At 41.2% G+C, this 18907-nt stretch overlaps 1 long non-coding RNA gene across 1 annotated transcript in view; it reads right to left on the minus strand.

Moving 5' to 3' along the window:
* The window catches only part of LOC112860872 (uncharacterized), a 53359-nt gene that overhangs the window by 12918 nt on the left and 21534 nt on the right, over positions 1 to 18907 (minus strand). Inside the window, exon 3 of the long non-coding RNA XR_015254125.1 lies at positions 9971 to 10044. This is a non-coding gene — a long non-coding RNA (uncharacterized LOC112860872). The remainder of the gene's footprint in view (positions 1 to 9970; positions 10045 to 18907) is intronic.

Consider the following 18907-nt stretch of genomic DNA (forward strand, 5'->3'; position numbering starts at 1 on the left):
TCTCCTCGTTCTGAGCGGATAAGGGATCATCTTCTAGTGAAATTATATTTTACGAGCAATCTTTGTGTCTGCGTGCTACGGCTGGAACAACACTTAACCCTGAAAATGACAGCAAGAACTTTTTTAAAAAAACTCCCATACACCAAATGTATTTGCGACTTTCTCTCATCTCCACTCTTCCGTGATGATGAGTCAGCAGCTATAATATGCGAGCAAACTCCAAAAAGCTAAGAAAAATTTGAAGCTTCCCCTTCCCCACCCCCCACACACAAACAAAAACGTCCAGATCTGGGTCAGTCGATTCTGCTCAGGATAAATTACTCTGACGAAAAAGACCTAGCGTATCTTGAAATCCACGCAGTAAACATACTGCCCTCTTCAATTTTTTCCTTACGTAGGTTTTATATTTAAAGACGTTTGCGGCTCACTCAACACCTATGTCTTTCTGTGGAGGAGATGTGGTGTGTGTGTGTGCGAATAGGCCAAATTTACCAACGTACTAATTCCGCAAAAACGAAGGGATCCAATCGTTCCGAGAAAGAGCGCTCGTGCCTCAAAGGGGACTGGTTCTTCTCGGGATGGGGGTAGGGTGAGGCCAGAGAGGTGCCCGGGATGGACAGTTTAAGAGGCCCTCGTGCTGAGGAGCTGACCCTGCCCGGGAGGGCCCCTAGAAGGCAATGCCTCCTTACTCACTCTCAGAGTCCAGGCCCTTCTGGGGTCAAGTCGGTGCTGCCGTGACGGCACAAGGCCGGTCTTTCCCACAGAGTGAGTAAAGCCACGTGACCTCAAACTACAGTGGCTTTCACGGCCAGGCCTGGAAGCCCCAGTTCTGTCACCGGAGGTGTTAAAACCTGCGACAGTAAACGAGTCCAGTGATTTGAAACGGCACCGACCGGCTCTCGTTCCCAGCTACAGGCATCCACCCGTGTTGACGGATTCTCATCGCGGGAACCCCCTCCTGCCTTCGGTGCCCCCATATTCCCTCCGAGACGTGGCAGGTAACTCTGAAGGCCGCGGCTGGCGGAGGGTCGGCGCCCGTCTGCCGGCCACGGCTCTGAACTTGCTAAGTGGGATGCCGTGGGTAGAAAAGGGGGCTACCTCCCCGGCAGGAGACGGACCCGGGGAGAAGGCGCGCTTGCTCTCTCGCCTGCTGCTGCAATCTTGGTCTTGCAAAGGGGCACAGGTTGGTGTCACGTCGTGTCTATTTCGGCTTTCTCGGGAGACGCGAAAACCCCTTCTAGCCGGCGATGCTGAAGTACCAGTCACCGAATGGACATTGTCACAGGCCTGTTGCTGCTCAATGAGATTAGTCTCTAACTGATGCACACGGGTCTCATTGAAAAGGCTATTCTGTAATTGTTGCCATTAGCGAGGCCACCATTAGGCAGTTGCCTAAACTTCCTGGAGGGACCCGCTGGCGGCTCTGGCCGCCACGGTTCACTCACGTAGAACAGCAGGAGCCGCACTAATTTCCAGTCCCCGTCCATTAGGGGAGAGCAGCCGCTCATTAGAGGTCCTACCCTCTCAACTCCAATTACCCCGAGATAATGACAAAACAGGGAACACACTAGAAACTTTCAGAGCTTCCCAATCATTCCTCCCATTCATGCTCTCTGCTGATTACATCCACAGAAATCAAGCCCAGACCCCGAATCTTCTCACAGGCGGGCATGTCCGCAGCATCGGCCATGTGAACGTTGGGTCACGTTAATTTAAAGGCTGAGAGCTTTCATCTACACTTAAGACTTTGAGAAAACGCTGCACATAATAAAGCAGTGCGGAAAGGGCCGTTTCGCCCTTTCTCCCCACCCTTCTTCACCTTCCGAGGAGAGCAAGTCTCAGAGCCACGTGAGGCAAGTCATCAGTCCCAGAAGGTTTAACATCTCTTATCTTTGCAGAAAGCTGCGTGAACATAAAGCCCAACCTGGACATCCCTTCTCCCCGTGTCATGTTAATTTGGGAGTATAAAGGTGGGGGCAGGCCAGCGAAGAGAGAGAGAGAGAGAGAGAATTACTTCCCAGGAAAGCAGGAAATCGCACAAATCTGCTTTAAAAACGGCACCGTCACCCATGTGCCAACGTATCGGCCCTCTAGGCAGAGCAGAACCCCTGAGCCACAGGGACCACCCTTCACATACTTTTATCTAGTGTCACCAAAATTTCACTTCTATTCCCTCACGCTCTGATCCGCTTACTGCATTGTCTGTTTGCAATTTCACACTAAATTCAAAAGCCACAGATTTTTACTTTCAGATTCCTCCACTCACCCTTTTTGGCCACTGAGCGGAGTTTGCGTGTTTGTGTACATGTGTCCTCCTCGCTCGCGGCCCCCTCTGAGATGGCGGCCCCTTTCTGATTCTGGCATGCGATCTGCCAAAGTGTCATGTTACTCACGTCTGAACTTATTAATGGCAACGTCTCCATAGTGCTGTAACTGTCTGAATAAGAAGAAAATGTATCATCCAATTGTTTCGCCGTTTTAAATGGATCAGCCACTTGTTTTCCACGTTATGTAAATATTCTTTCAAATACGCAGAAGCATACTTTGGAGACTAGTGTGTTACTGACAGGCCTTGTTCGTAGGCGCTAATGAAGGAGATGTTTTTACAGATAAGCCAAAGAGCACAGAGCTCATGCAGTGCAAGAATACTGTTAGGAGATGCATTTCCCATGGTTTTCTGATGTCCTAATCTAATATCCCCAAGTCCCAGTGGAAAAAATTATAACCGTTTGGAATGTGGTACAACTGTCAAAATTACATGAAGTCAGTTCTGCAAACAGCAAAACATAAGTCAGTCTTCTGTTTATTCTGTGCCAGTATGAAAATATAAACGGTCGCTTCCAGATGGAAAATGGTAACAAAGAATACAGGCGCCCTCTTCTGGAGAGAGCTAGCCCTTCCACTTCGAAAACCTATTCGCCAAATCAGAGAGGGTCCCAAATCCTAAATACACTTTTAGACACGTTCACCTTCCTCATTCTTGCTCGAGCAAACACTTATTCTACCAGGCAGAAGCATCACCAGCTTGTCATTTTCTGGACAAGCAAAGGCCTTGCCTCCCGAATCCTTCTTGGCGGACTTACCTGGGCGTGCCCTTAGCCGGGTGAGCTCCAGGAGGGTCTGCCTTCTAGGCGCCTCCTCCGTGGGGATTTCAGACAAGGCCTGGGCCGCCAGGTCCCGCGGGTCCCACCCTTTCGGGACATCCTGAAGCCACATCTAGTGAAACTGGTCCCTCCCTTTATCAGACACTACATTAATTCTATCTTCATTGTGTGAAAAAGAACCCCTGATGCAGATAAATCTTATGATCACTGTCGTCAGGGAAATAACGGTGCCATTCTTGCATGCGAGGGCGAGGGCCCTCGCGCAGCATTTCTCGCGACAGATGTGCATTGCTAGCTGCTTGGCGGCCTCTCCCCAGACAGCCGGTGCTCTGAGGATGGAGCCCATCCCCTCCTTTGACTGTGGCACTCTCAGGGCCTTGCACAGTTCCTGGCCCACAGCGTGTGCTTAATAACGAGGGCTTGAATAAATAAATTCCACTTCCGTGTCCAACAGTGGCTGGCTTGAAGCCGCAGCCAAGAGAGCCACAGTAGCAGTAGACACACGGTCACAGGAAGCACAAGCAATCGTGGTTGGGACGGTAAGAAGTCCCCCTTCCCAGCCACAGGAGAGCAGAGGTGAAAAGAGAGAAAAGGCAGGGCAGCCAAACCTCTTTGACTGAAGCGCGGCACGCCCACCCAATGCTGCTGTACCCAAACCTGAGTGGGCACCAGACTCATCTGGGGGGCTTCTTACAGGTAGCCGGAGGGCCCCACTCTAGAGTCTCTGACTCAGCAGGTCTAGGTGGGTCCCAAGAAGGTGCGGCTCTAACAGGTTTCCAGATGGTGCTGATGCTTTCGGTCCAAAGCCCACCCTTCAAGAACCACTGATAGAAAGCTGTGTTTCTCACCCCGACTGCACGTGAGAACCACCTGGAGATTTTTGAAAACACAGGTTCCCAAGACACCTGAAATCAGAATCCATGTGGGTGGGACCCAAGCAGCAGTAATTTTAAAGCCCACCCCCACACCCCAGCCAGATAGAAGACTTTTCTAGACAGAAAGGCTTTGCCAAAGTCTGGGGCCCAATGCCTGTACAGGCTATCTGTTTCAGTGACGGAAACATATAATACTACATCTCTTTACTGCAAAGCCTTCCCCTACACTGTCTCATCTGAGCTTCAAACAATCCTGGGAGATAAAGAAGGCAAAAGTTTTAACTCAATTTTAGAGAAAAGAAGGCAAAGTGACAGCTCTTGGACTTTGATCAGATTTTTTTCTAATGTCAACTTTAGAGTCAAATACACCTGGAATAGAGGTATAACAGAGGCCATGGAAGAACTGAGCGAAGTGGTCTGGAGATTGGCAACAAGTCTGAACTTAAAGGGAAAAGCGAGCTATCACAACCCAGGGTCACTTGGTGGAAGCTGGACCCATGGTGGACCGGGTAGAGCCACGGCAACCAAAGAAATGCCTGGCTTCTCCCTTCCTGCCAGATTCCTCCTGGAGCCGTCTTTTAGCCCGGCCAACGTGGAGGCCGACTGACATGGGAGCAGTGTGCGAGGTCAGCATAATGGTAAGGATCCGAGTGTAAACAGGCCCACAGCTGGCCACAGGAATGTAACATGCCCATATAAGCTGGGCAACCGTGGTCAAGTTACCTGACCTCCCAGGAGTGCAATGGGCCTCTCTAGAAAATGAAGATTACACATCTGGGTTGAATAACTGCACGAGGTCATGCAGGTAGCCTCTAGCACAAACCAGGCACTGAGTAGGCACCTTCTAAGCATAGTTTCCATCTCTTCGCCCGGTCCTCTGCTATCTAGGCTGCTGGTGTTCCTGTAGCTGCCCCACAATCCCAACACTACTGGAAACGATGGGTCCACACATTAGCAATGTCTGAGCTGAGCATTTTCCCACAGTGCACTGCGATTGACTGCCTCCATGACTGCAGACCTCTTCGTCACAAGACGGCTATCGCTGTCACGGGTGAGTTAGATCAGTACTAGAGAAAGGTAGCTACCATGGGATACCGCAAAACAGTGTCCAATAGGTGCTGAAGGCAGGGCGCTGGTCAGTGTAAGGACCTGCTTACCATACTGCTCGGAAAAGCGATGCCACTACTGATTAGACAGACATGGAGGTATGAGGTGTAGGCTGGCCCCCAAAATATTGTTGCCCCTGCCCCTCGGTTGGCGGCCACAAGCTGTGGAATTGATCTGCCCTCCCTTCCGATGGGATATCCACGAGAGGAAACATTTTCTGAAGATATTTTCATGAACACATAGAGCATTTATTTTTATTTCACTATTTTTAAATGATTTTTAATGTTTATTTATTTTATTTTTCAGAGAGAAAAAGCATGCGTGGGGGAGGGGCAGAGAGAGAGGGATAGAGAGATTCTGAAGCAGGGGCTAGAGATAGAGAATCTCCGAAGCAGAGATTTCCGACCAGGGGCTCGAAGTCACAGACCATGAGATCATGACCTGAGCCAAAGTCAGATGCTTAACCAACTGAGCCACCCAGGGACCCCGAGCACTGTTTTTTATCATCAGTCAAAAGCAGCAGGTTCATCTTCTGGTCACCTTTCATCTACAGAAACTGGACGCACATTACATAAGAATCAATCAATAAAAAAGAGGTAAGAGAAAAGAAAGAGTTGAAGGCAGGAAATGTAGTTTCATGATTATTTGGTAAGAAGTAAACAAGACTGCCAGCATTAAACCTAACATGGCAGGCTTTGGTTTTGCTAGTCATATCTAGAACGCTGAATTATTAAAGCCTAATAGCAAGATGGTGTTTAAAAAAAAAAAAAAAAGAGGGGCGCCTGGGTGGCACAGTCGGTTGGGCGTCCAGCTTCAGCCAGGTCACGATCTCGCGGTCCGTGAGTTCGAGCCCCGCATCAGGCTCTGGGCTGATGGCCCAGAGCCTGGAGCCTGTTTCCGATTCTGTGTCTCCCTCTCTCTCTGCCCCTCCCCCGTTCATGCTCTGTCTCTCTCTGTCCCAAAAATAAATAAACGTTGAAAAAAAATTTAAAAAAAAAAAAAAAAGAAAAATTTTTATCTGGAAGAAAGTACTTATCTAGGAGTCAGTAGACCTAGGTTCTATCACTACATCCAGCACAAAAAACGTCAAGTCTCTGGATTCATTTTATTTCCTTTGTAAAATTAAAGAGTTAATAAATAATTTTAAAAGTTTCTTCCAAATCCAAAATTATATAACTCCTTTATTCGAAAAAGAGATTTCAAATTTCACCTTTCACTTTTAACAACTCTGGTTTTATTTAGCAATATATTGTTTTGTTTTTATCGTGTGTACACAAACCAACTATTATCCCACTGATAGTAGGAGGAGGGTTAGGTTTAAAAGAAGCAATTTGTTAGTAGTGTGGTTCCCTGACTTTCTCTCCGGGAGGGAGTACAGTACCAGAGTTAAGAAGGAAGACTGGAATAGGACTCTCTATGGGCAAATCTCGGAGCCTCCTTCTTCTGTGCAGTCAATGGAGTGACCGCCCTCCTTGGGCTGCTGGGAAATTAAATGAGCCCATACATGTTAAGCGTGATGTCAGGGGCCAGGCATGTGGCATCAGTTATGTTGACCATTATCACACTACCCGTAAGTTCTAAGAAGAAACTTGTTCTCTTTGTTAGTATATAAGAAATTTGCAGAATCTCATACCAAAATTTATCATTAAAAAAGAGTATCTTAAAATTATAAGGTCAATTAAATCGCCATTCAAATATTACTGAATATAATGGGCAAATGAGTCTTTTTCCCTTGTTATTACTACAAATATTAGAATAATAATTTTTTTTTTCCATTCAGATAGCACTTCTATTCCTAAAGACTTTGGTGTATTTTTCCTAAGTGTTTTCTTTAAATATCTTGACTATAGGAAATAATCCCAGTTAAAATGTAATGTGCTTTAGAGGAAATAATCATTATGATGTAGTTTTACAATCTTAAACTTTATTAGGGAAAATTTATATACCCTTTGTCATCTTCAATATTATTTTTAAAAGCATCACATTTTAAGGTAGATTTTACTATTAATTATTATTATTGTCAATAATAATAATAATTATAACCATTAGCCATTGGCAGCTGCTCAGAGAAGCTAGAGACTCAATAAGCTTCTTTGAGTTTAGCATTTTCATGCAACATATAATTTTAAACTACTGAAAATAGATTTAAACACTAGTAATTCTATATTTGTTTCCTTAATAGTGTTGTGACGTAATAGATTTCCTTCCTATTTAAGTTGTTTCTTCCAGCTGCACACACTGCAATTATTCAAAACTCTGGAATTCACATTAGACTTAGATACAGACATTCTGGTAAATCTTACTCAAGTTTGGAGTCAAATGTATCAATTAAAATTGTTAATCTTGACATGTTTTATTATGCTTCTTAATTCAGCTTATTTCCGAGCCTAGAGACAAAAGTATATATATTTTCACATTATAACAACATCTTAAAAAGAAAACTATCAATAAAAGAAGTAATAAAATTAATAACTCTAATAAGAATTTAAAAGACCTAATTCCACTAGTGTTACACATCCTAAACATTCTAGAATTGATCGTTTCATCTGAGTACGGAGTATCGATACTCACCAGAAAGGAATCCAAAAGTGCTCAACTGTTTCAAAGGATCATGGTGAAATGACAGTAATATGTGCCTTAGAAAGTTTTCCAAAAATCATTCACCTTCCTCAATCCTATTTTACTTACATTTTTTTCAAATATCTTCCTTTATATTTTTATATAGTACTCTGTGCTGCCTCTATCCAAACTCATATCCACCATATTCTATTTCATTACATTTAAAGAATACAAGTATTTGCTTTGGGGTAAATAAAACTAGGCAATTATCTCATTATTTCATTCACCTCATCAAAAGTAGTCAGAGTTTTTGAAAACTCATAGTAGTAGAACTTGTGACATCATCAGATGTCATCGGGCTCTCAGATCTTGGTGCATTAAGAACGAGCTGGGAGCTTCCCATCCCACAGAGTTGCAGTCTAGATAGTATGAAAGGCCCTCTCAATGTGCAACAAGTAAATTCTACATCAAAAGCCATTTTTGACACATTGGTGGCCTCTCGGGAATTAAGCTGTGGCAGTCATTATCAGGGGTTACCAGTATCTGATTCTCCTTTCCTTCTTGGGACTGTGGAAGATCGTATTTCCCAGGTCCCTTGCGGCCGGAGGAATCACATAACTCCCTCCAAAAATATGAGCTGGATGACAAATGTCGCTCTTGAGTTGACAGAATAAAAGTTTCATATAAAATTCTCTCTGCTCTCTTTTCCATTTACATCATGAAAGCAGGGGCCTCGCGTTGACACAGTAGAACCATAAGAACAAAGTAACCTGGGCTGCCTGAGGACAGGTGCCCTGGTGATACATGTACTGTGACCTGCATCAGTCTCTATGTGGGTGAGAGATCAACTTATGCTGTTTCAAAAGACTGAGATTTTTGGAATTGTTTAACACAATGTAGCCTAGCCTATTCTAACTGATTCATAACATAAACTTACAAGGAAGAAAAATACACAGTGAGTTATAAACATGGGTAAAGTGCTGTGTTGCATGGCAGTAAATATTACATATCAACCTAGCCATGATGAAGGGAGGAGAGTTGAAATAAAGGCATGAGGATTTGGCCAGAGACTCGACAAAGGTCCAAAGAAACCCCTATTTTCCAAGAAGAAACAAATATCCTCAACTGAGGTCCCCAGGGTTTCCACACATTAACCGACTAAATATGAATTCTCAATCAAAAATCATAAATCAGGGGTGCCTGGGTGGAACAGTCAGTTAAGCGTTCAACTTCGGCTCAGGTCATGATCTCAGGGTTCATGAGTTCGAGCCCCGCATCGGGCTCTGTGCTGACAGCTCAGAGCCTGGAGCCTGCTTCGGATTCTGTGTCTCCCTCTCTCTCTGCCCCTCCCCCACTCATGCTCTGTCTCTCTCACTCTCTAAAATGAAAAAATGTTTTAAAAAAAAAATTTTTTTAAAGAAACGAAGGGGCCAACCAGGCAATTAAATAAGAAATTAAAAGATATATGGAAACAAATGAAAATGAAAACAAAACAGTCCAAACGCTTTGGGATGTAGCAAAGGCACTCCTAAGAGGAAAATACGTTGTAATCCAGGCGTATCTCAAGAAACATGAAAAATCCCAAGTACAAAATGTAACAGCACACCTAAAGGAACTAGAAGCAGAACAGCAAAGACAACCCAAACTCAGCAGAAGAAGAGAAATAATAAAGAACAGAGCAGAAATAAACAATATAGAATCCAAAAAAAACAGTAGAACAGATCAATGAAACTAACAGGTGGTTTTTGAAAAAATAAACAAAATTGATAAGCCCCTAGCCAGAATTCTCAAAAAGAAAAGAGAAAGAACCCAAATAATAAAATCATGAATAAAAATGGATTTATCACAACCAGTTTCTCAGAAATACAAGGAATTATCAGAGAATACTATGAAAAATTAGATGCCAACAAACTGGACAACCTGGAAGAAATGGACAAATTCCTAGATAACTACACACCACCAAAACTTAAACAGAACGAAACAGAAAATTTGAACACACCCATAACTAGTGAAGAAATTGAATCAGTTATCAAAAATCTCCCAACAAATAAGAGTCCTAGGTCAGATGGCTTCCCAGGGGAATTCTACCAGACATTTAAAGCAGAGATAATACCTATCCTTCTCAAGCTGTTCCAAAAAATAGAAAGGGAAGGAAAACTTCCAGACTCATTCTATGAAGTCAGCATTACTTTGGTTCCCAAAGCAGACAGAGACCCCACAAAAAAGGAGAATTACAGGCCAATATCCCTGATGAACGTGGATGCAAAAATTCTCAACAAAACACTAGCAAATCGAATTCAACAGCATATAAAAATAATTACTCACCATGATCAAGTGGGATGCATTCCTGGGCTGCAGGGCTGGTTCAATATTCGCAAATCAATCAATGTGATACATCACTGTAATAAAAGGATAAGAACCATATGATCCTGTCAATAGATGCAGAAAAAGCATTTGACAAAATACAGCATCTTTCTTAATAAAAATCCTCAAGAAAGTCAGGATAGAAGGAACATACTTAAACATCATAAAAGCCATATTATGAAAAGCCCACAGCTAATATCATCCTCAATTGGGAAAAAAACTGAGAACTTTCCCCTTGAGATCAGCAACACGACAGGGATGTCCACTCTCACAGCTGTTGTTTAACATAGTGTTGGAAATGCTAGCATCAGCAATCAGACAACAAAATGAAATCAAAGGCATAAAAATTGGCAAAGAAGAAGTCAAACTTTCACTTTTTGCAGATGACATGATACTGTACATGGAAAACCCTAAAGACTCCACCAAAACGCTGTAGAACTGATGCATGAATTAGGCAACGTCGCAGGGTACAAAATCAATGTACAGAAATTGGTTGCATTTCTATACACCAATAATGAAGCAACAGAAAGAGAAATCAAGAAACTGATCCCATTTACAATTGCACCAAGTACCATAAAATACCTAGGAATAAACGTAACCAAAGATGTAAAAGATCTGTATGCTGAAAATGATAGAAAACTTATGAACAAAATTGAAGACACAAAGAAACGGAAAAACATTCTATACTACCCAAAGCAATCTACACATTCAATGCAATCCCAATCAAAATTACACCAGCATTCTTCTTCAAGCTAGAACAAACAATCCTATAATTTGTATGGAACCACAAAAGACCCCGAATAGCCAAAGTAATACTGAGGAAGAAAACCAAAGTGGGAGGCATCACAATCTCAGACTTTAGCCTCTACTACAAAGCTGTAATCATCAGGACAGTATGGTATTGGCACAAACACAGACACATAGACCAGTGGAATAGAATAGAGAACCCAGAATTGAACCCGCAAATGTATGGCCAACTAATCTTTGACAAAGCAGTAAGGAGTATCCAATGGAAAAAAGACAGTCTCTTTAGCAAATGGCGCTGGGAGAACTGGAGAGCAACAGGAAGAAGAATGAAACTAGACCACTTTCTTACACCATTCACAAAAATAAACCCAAAATGGATTAAAGACCTAAATGTGGGACAGGAAACCATCAAAACCCTAGAGGAGAAAGTAGGCAACAACCTCTTTGACCTCAGCTGCAGCAACTTCTTACTCAACACGTCTCCGAAGGCAAGGGAAATAAAAGCAAAAATGAACTATTGGGACTTCATCAAGATAAAAACTTCTGCACTGCCAAGTAAACAATCAACAAAACTAAAAGGCAACTGACAGAATGGGAGAAACTATTTGCAAATGACATATCGGATAAAGGGTTAGTATCCAAGATCTATAAAGAACTTACCAAACTCAACACCCAAAAAACAAATAATCCAGTGAAGAAATGGGCAGAAGACATGAAAAGACACTTTTCCAAAGAAGACATCCAGATGGCCAACAGACACATGAAACGATGCTCAATGTCACTCCTCATCAGGGAAATACGAATCAAAGCCACACTGAGATACGACCTCACACTGGTCCGAGTAGCTAAAATGAACAACTCAGGAGACTACAGATGCTGGCGAGGATGTGGAGGAACAGGAACCCTCCTGCACTGTTGGTGGGAATGCGAACTGGTGCAGCCGCTCTGGAAAACAGTGTGGAGGGTCCTCAGAAAGTTCAAAATAGAACTACCCTATGACCCAGCAATAGCACTGCTAGGAATTTACCCAAGGGATGCAGGAGTGCTGATTCATAGGGGCACATGTACCCCAATGTTTATAGCAGCTCTTTCAACAATAGCCAAATTATGGAAAGAGCCTCAATGTCCATCAACTGATGAATGGATAAAGAAGATATGGTTTATATATACAACAGAATACTACTTGGCAACAAGAAAGAATGAAATCATGCCATTTACAGCAACATGGATGGAATTGGAAGGTATTATGCTGAGTGAAATAAGTCAGTCAGAGAAAGACAGATATCATATGTTTTCACTCACTGTGGATCTTGAGAAACTTCATAGAAGACCATGGGGGAAGGGACAGGGAGAAAAATAGTTACAAACAGAGAGGGAGGGAGGCAAACCCTAAGAGACTCTTAAATACAGAGAACAAACTAAGAGTGGATGGGGGGTGGGGGAGAGGGGAAAATGGGTGATGGGCATTGAGGAGGGCACTTGAGATGAGCACTGGGTGTTGTATGTAAGTGATGAATCATGGGAATCTATCCCAAAAAACAAGAGCATACTTTATACGCCGTATGTTAGTCAATTCGAGAATGAATTATATTTTTAAAAATAGTAAGTAGGTAAGTAAGTAAGTAAGTAAGTAAATCAATAATGAACCATGATCAAGTGGGATTTATTTAAGGAATTCAAGAATGGTTCAGTATATGAAAACTATCAATGTGATATGCCACAAAAATAGAATGAAATGGGAGGAACCACCTGATCATTTCAATTGCTATAGAAAAAGGATTTGGCAAAATTCAATGCCCCTTCATGATAAAAACATTAAACAAACTAGGAATAGAAGAAAGCTACCTCAACATAAGTAAGGCCACACATGAAAATTCCATGGGAAACATCACACTCAGTAGTAAAAGTTAGGAAGCTTTTCCTCTAAAATTAGGAACAAGGCGAACATGTCTACTTTCACCACTTCTATTACACAGTACTGGAAATTCTAGCCAGAGCAATTAGGCAAGAAAAAGAAATAAAAGGTGTCCAAATTGGAAAGGAAGGAGTAAAATTATATGGGTTTCCAGGTGATATCATTTTAATGTAAATCCTGATAAATTAAAAAACTGAGTATTTTTAAGTTCCCCTAGTGTAGTCCGTAAGACTACATTCAATCCCATGGCCCTGGGTTCATGATCTGAGCCAAAATCAAGAGTCAGACGCTCAATGGACTGAGCCACCCAGGTGCCCCTCTTTTCTAAAATAAGCATCTATGTAGACCATAAGACAACACTAGAGGAACTTAGAAAAGATATATTCATGAGAAGGAAAATGATCTCAGAAAGGGGGACTGAAATGCAGGAAGAAGTGGGCAAATAACTTGCCTAAAATGCAGGAATATCTTCTGAATCAATAGTAATGTTTGATTTGGAAAGATAAGGCTAGAATAAAATGTTGAATAAAAACAAGATAAAAATTGGGACAAAGTGATCAGAGCTAAAGTGTTCCAAGGACCCAAGTTGTCCAAAAGAGGGCTAAAATATTAACTTTAAATGTTGATAAATAAGTATGTATAAGAGTTCAACTATGAAAATTGAAGGTATCATTTCCAACCAGTATTCTTTTTTTTTTTAATTATCAGTATTTAAAAGGCAAGAAAGAAATAAAAAAACATAGGAAAACATAGTCAAATAGACAGCACCAAATAAGATTATTGAAACAAATTTAAATATGTCTATAATCACAAGAAAAGCTGGTGAACTAAACTTGCCAGATAAAAGGCAGGCAAAACCTAGCCATATGCTATTCATAAAAACCAAAACATAGAGATATGGAAAATTTTAAACTAAATTTTACCTCATTTTTACATATGGAAAAAGACTTCCAGGAAACTAATAAGCAAAAGGTAGCTAGAGTAGCTATATTTATTTCAGACAAAAGATATCCTCTGACCACAAGCACTATTAAGGATACATCATTACATGACGATAAAAAGAGTCAGTGCACCAACAAATTACTACAATTCTACAACTTATATGCCTCAAAACTAAAAAACAAACAACTACTGCTTGAACTACAGGAAGTAAGTGACAAATTATTGTCATAAGATGTGTATATTGATTGGAAGAGTTCAACATATTTTTCCCAAACGTGAAATAAGACAAGTAAACAAAAAAGCAATAGCAACTACAGCTTTGAAAGAATTTGAAAACACAACAAATAAGCTTGACTTACTGGACATATCTAGAACAGATCCAATAACTACAGAATGCACATTTTTCTCAAGCACAAAGGGAATATTTACAAAAATTAATGCAAAGCAAGTCTCTACATTTAAAAGAAATAGCACACAAGTCTCACTCTCTAAACACAAGAGAAGGCATAAACAAAAAGATAAACAAAAGGCCCTATATTTGAAAATTAAAGCAAAACTTCACAAAATGTGTCAAAGAAGACATCATAGTGGAAAATTTTAAATATTTGTAAATGAATAATAGAAACACCATATTTGAGCAGTGCCTGAATGGCTCAGTTGGTAAAGCATGCAACTTGAGCCCCACATTGGGGGTAGAGTCTACTTAAAATAAATAAATAAATAAGCCACATATGGTGAAATGAAAAAAAAAAAAAAAAAAGAGGGGCACCTGGGTGGCTCAGTTGGTTAAGCATCCGACTTGAGCTCAGGTCATGATCTCACAGTTCATGAGTTCGAGCCCTGCATCGGGCTCTGTGCTGACAGCTTGGAGCCTGGAGCCTGGAGCCTGCTTCAGATTCTGTCTCTCTGTCTCTCTCTCTCTCTCTCTGCCCCTCCCCTGCTCATGCTGTTTCTCTCTCTCTCTCTCAAAAATAAATAAGCATTAAAAAAAATAAAAATAAAAAACAAAATGAAATTAAAAATTAAAAGAAAAAAGAAACACCACATTCAAAAACTTGTAGGCGTATGGCAAAAGCAGTAATTCATGAATATTTAAAGACTTAGATGCCTAATTTAGAAAAGAGGGGCACCTAGGTGGTTCAGTCATGATCGCAGGGCCATGGGATCGAGCCCCATGTTGAGCTTTGTGCTGAGCGTATAGAATGTTTAAGATTTTCTCTCTCTCTCTCCCTCTGCCCCTCTCCCCCATGTGCTCTCTAAAATAAAAAAAAAAAAGAGAGAGAGAGAGAGAGAGAGAGAGAGAGAGAAAATAAAGATGAAATCTAAGTATATACTTAAGAAGTTAGTAAAAAGAGGGGTGCCTGGGTGGCTCAGTCATTTAAGCATCTGACTCTTGATTTTGGCTCAGGTCATGATCTCACGGTTCATGAGATCGAGCCCTGAGTCAGGCTCTGCACTGGCAACACAGAGTCAGCTTGGAGTTCTCTCTGTCCCTCTCTCTGCCCGTCACATGGGCGCATGCATCCACTCTCTCTCGAAATTAAAAGAAACATTTTTTAAAAAAAAGGGGCGCCTGGGTGGCGCAGTCGGTTAAGCGTCCGACTTCAGCCAGGTCACGATCTCGCGGTCTGTGGGTTCGAGCCCCGCGTCAGGCTCTGGGCTGATGGCTCAGAGCCTGGAGCCTGTTTCCGATTCTGTGTCTCCCTCTCTCTCTGCCCCTCCCCCGTTCATGCTCTGTCTCTCTCTGTCCCAAAAATAAATAAAACGTTGAAAAAAAAAATTTTTTTTTAAATAAAAAAAAATAAAAAATAAAAAAATAAAAAGAAAAAAGAAAAAAAGAAGTTAGTAAAAAGAAAAAAAGATAAACAGAAAGTAAAGTAATAAAAAGGAGAGCCAAAATTAACTCAATAGAAAAACAAAGAGGCTAAGAAAGAAACGGTGCCCTAAGAACTGTCAGATTCCCTTAATCAGTAGTCTCAAACTTTATCTTGCAACAGAATCATGTGGAGGGCTTGTCAAAACATGGGTTGTTCAGAATCATCCCTGAAGTTTCTGATTCAGTAGGTCTAGGATGGGCCCAAGATTTTGCATTCTAACCAACTCCCAGGTGATGCTGATGCTGCTGGTCCAAAGATTAAACTTTAAGAACCACTGATCTAAGTTAATGTCTTTAAATCCTAACCAAATTAACCATAAAAGTACTTTTAACTCTACTCATAGAAGACAGATAACACATACGTATTTATTTACCTTCTCTCCACTCTGAGACTCTGCTAAAATGTAAACCTACATAATAATGAGACCAAGAGTCCATCAGCAGATAAGAAATCACAATAAAGTTCTGGAAGAAACCAAATGGAGTAATGGTAGCAAAGTCCATGATGAAGAAAACCACAACTTTATTGGAATCAAAAGTCTACTGAACTACTCATGATAAACTCTAAACAGGACCAGAATCAGTCTAGCATATGTGACATCAGACAAATAGAAAATCAAGGAGAAAAAAAAGAGAGAGAAAATAGCAAAAGAAAATTATCAGTGAAATACACAAGAAAATAATTTGGTTTCAATTAATTACCTTAGGATCTACTCAGAGAGATACATATATGAAGATGACAATTACAGAACAACAGTCAAGCTGAGTAGCTAGGAATATAAGGAAAGATTTTACAAACCAGTAGAACTTGACCTTGTTCTTAAAACCACCATATTTGTTATATGAGTGGCAAGAGTTTGGCTTTTTTTTTTTTAATAATTTTTTTAATGTTTATTTATTTTTGAGACACACACACACACACACACACACACACACACACACACACACAGAGCATGAGTGGGGGAGGGGCAGAGAGAGAAAGGGAGACACAGAATCCAAAGCAAGCTCCAGGCTCTCAGCTGTCAACACAGAGCCCGACACGGGGCTCGAACTCATGGACCATGAGATCACAACCTGAGCCAACATCAGATGTTTAACCGAGTCACCAGGTGCTTTTGGCTTTTTTAATTTCCTTTTTAACGCTTCATCTTCCAAAGTAGCTTGCACCATTGAGGAGTGTCAAAGGTAGGTTACAAACTTATTGAATTACTAAGAGAATTGTTCATCTTAAGTATTTTTACAAATTATAATTTTAAACATATTCATGACTTTAGTAGGAAAGCAGGAAAAGTAGATGAGAAAAGTTTTATTTGCAGAAGATATTAAATAATGCAAATATAGTCAAAGCAATATAGTTTTACTCCAAAGACCACGGAAATCCAGGAAAACCTGGACTATACTACAGCCTGTAGATATTTGACATTAGGAAAGATTCAAAATAAATTTGTCAACTTATAAGGAAAAAATGTAAGGGATTAATTAACTTTATTAAAGCATTAATAATAAATATTTAGTTTTAAGTTGGGTGTTTATATTGCTTTAAATCTTGCTCTAAGTCATATATCATTCTTGTATGCAATATCATAGAACAGTAGAGGAATATTAAAAATAATCTAGCCCTGGGGCGCCTGGGTGGCGCAGTCGGTTAGGCGTCCGACTTCAGCCAGGTCACGATCTCGCGGTCCGTGAGTTTGAGCCCCGCGTCGGGCTCTGGGCTGATGGCTCAGAGCCTGGAGCCTGTTTCCAATTCTGTGTCTCCCTCTCTCTCTGCCCCTCCCCTGTTCATGCTCTGTCTCTCTCTGTCCCAAAAATAAAATAAACGTTGAAAAAAAAAATTTTTAAAATAATCTAGCCCTTACATTTTACCAGTAAGGAAAAGGAGACCCAGAGGTAATATGTAAACCCATTGTTGTGCTCATATATTCTAATAAAGAATTTAACTTAAAGAAAAGCCTTAATTGCAATTAATTTTTATGTGGTAGTGTAAAATTAAGTTTAGCTTATTTAGCAAGAAGTGTTTGACCATTCTGGGAACAAACACTCAAATTGCAATGGTTTTTAAGTCGAATTCAATACAAGTAAAGTTTCATGTATGCCAGCTTTGCAAATGGAAAACTGTCATGTGATTACAGTTGAGTTTGAACTGCGCAGGTCCACTTATACATGGATTTTTCCCGATAAATACAGTACAGTACTGTAAATGTATTTTTTCTTCCTTATGCTTTTCTTAATAACATTTTCTTTTCCCTAGTTTATTGTAATACAGTATATAATACATATACAAAATATGTGTTGACTGTTGATCATTGAGGCTTCTCGTCAAAAGTAGGCTATTAGTAGTTAAGTTTGGGGGGAATCCAAAACGATACACGGATTTTTGAGTGTGCAGGGGCTGGTGCCCCTAACCCCTGCATAGTTCAAAGGTCAACTGTACAAGTATTGCATCATAATCAGGGTCAGTTTATCACCTTTACTGGTATTTTTCTCCCCAGAGGACATTTTCTTAGACATCTATGCGGTCATCATACTTTTTATACTTTTTAGGAAGAAATAGGCAGAGAGTACATAGCACTTTTTTCTTTTTATTTTTTTTTTTATGTTTATTCATTTTTGAAAGACAGAGAGAGACAGAGCACAAGCAGGGGTGGGGCGGAGAGGGCGGGGGACACAGAATCCGAAGCAGGCTCCAGGCTCCGAGCCGTCAGCACAGAGCCCGACGCGGGGCTCGAACTCACAAATGCGAGATCATGACCTGAGCTGAAGTCGGACGCTCAACCGACCGAGCCACCCAGGTGCCCCCATAGCACTTTTTTCTGAAGTTCCAAATACCTATGGCATTCAGTCATCATCCCATTTCTGAAGTCTCCTTTTTCTTCTTCACATTCTTCTCTACTTCTACTTCTGCTAGGGTTGCAGTGGGGTGTGCAAATGCAATCCTTGGTTTCCTTCATTCTCTAGAATTTATTTTGAGAAATTAGGTAGATTTTCTGGTTAGTCATTCTCCAAGAGAGCTGGTTTTTATCGTTCTCCTCAACAAGAGACCAGCCCACCCCAAATGTTTTGGCACTTATGTTCATGTTTGGAAGTGCTTTCCTGCTCAAGAACTGCTTGTATCTCACGTGGCTCCCCGATATATCTGTGTTCATCCGAACTGCATTCCTGGTCTCCAGGCATCCTGAGTATCTTTTCTGTCTCTCCCACCTCGTAACATTTCTGTTGGGTTGAATACTCATGAGATACTTGTATGCTAGTGCCATCTATTGTTGAAAAAATATATGTGAATATGACTCTTGCTAATGGGACTAGAAATTGGATTAAGATTGGCTTTAAGACTACCAAATGAGGGGTGCCTGGGTGGCGCAGTCGGTTAAGCGTCCGACTTCAGCCAGGTCACGATCTCGCGGTCCGTGGGTTCGAG

The sequence above is a fragment of the Puma concolor genome, chromosome A1, assembly GCF_028749965.1.
Source record: "Puma concolor isolate L17-30 chromosome A1, mPumCon1.1.hap2, whole genome shotgun sequence".
In the NCBI taxonomy this organism is placed as follows: Eukaryota; Metazoa; Chordata; class Mammalia; order Carnivora; family Felidae; genus Puma; species Puma concolor.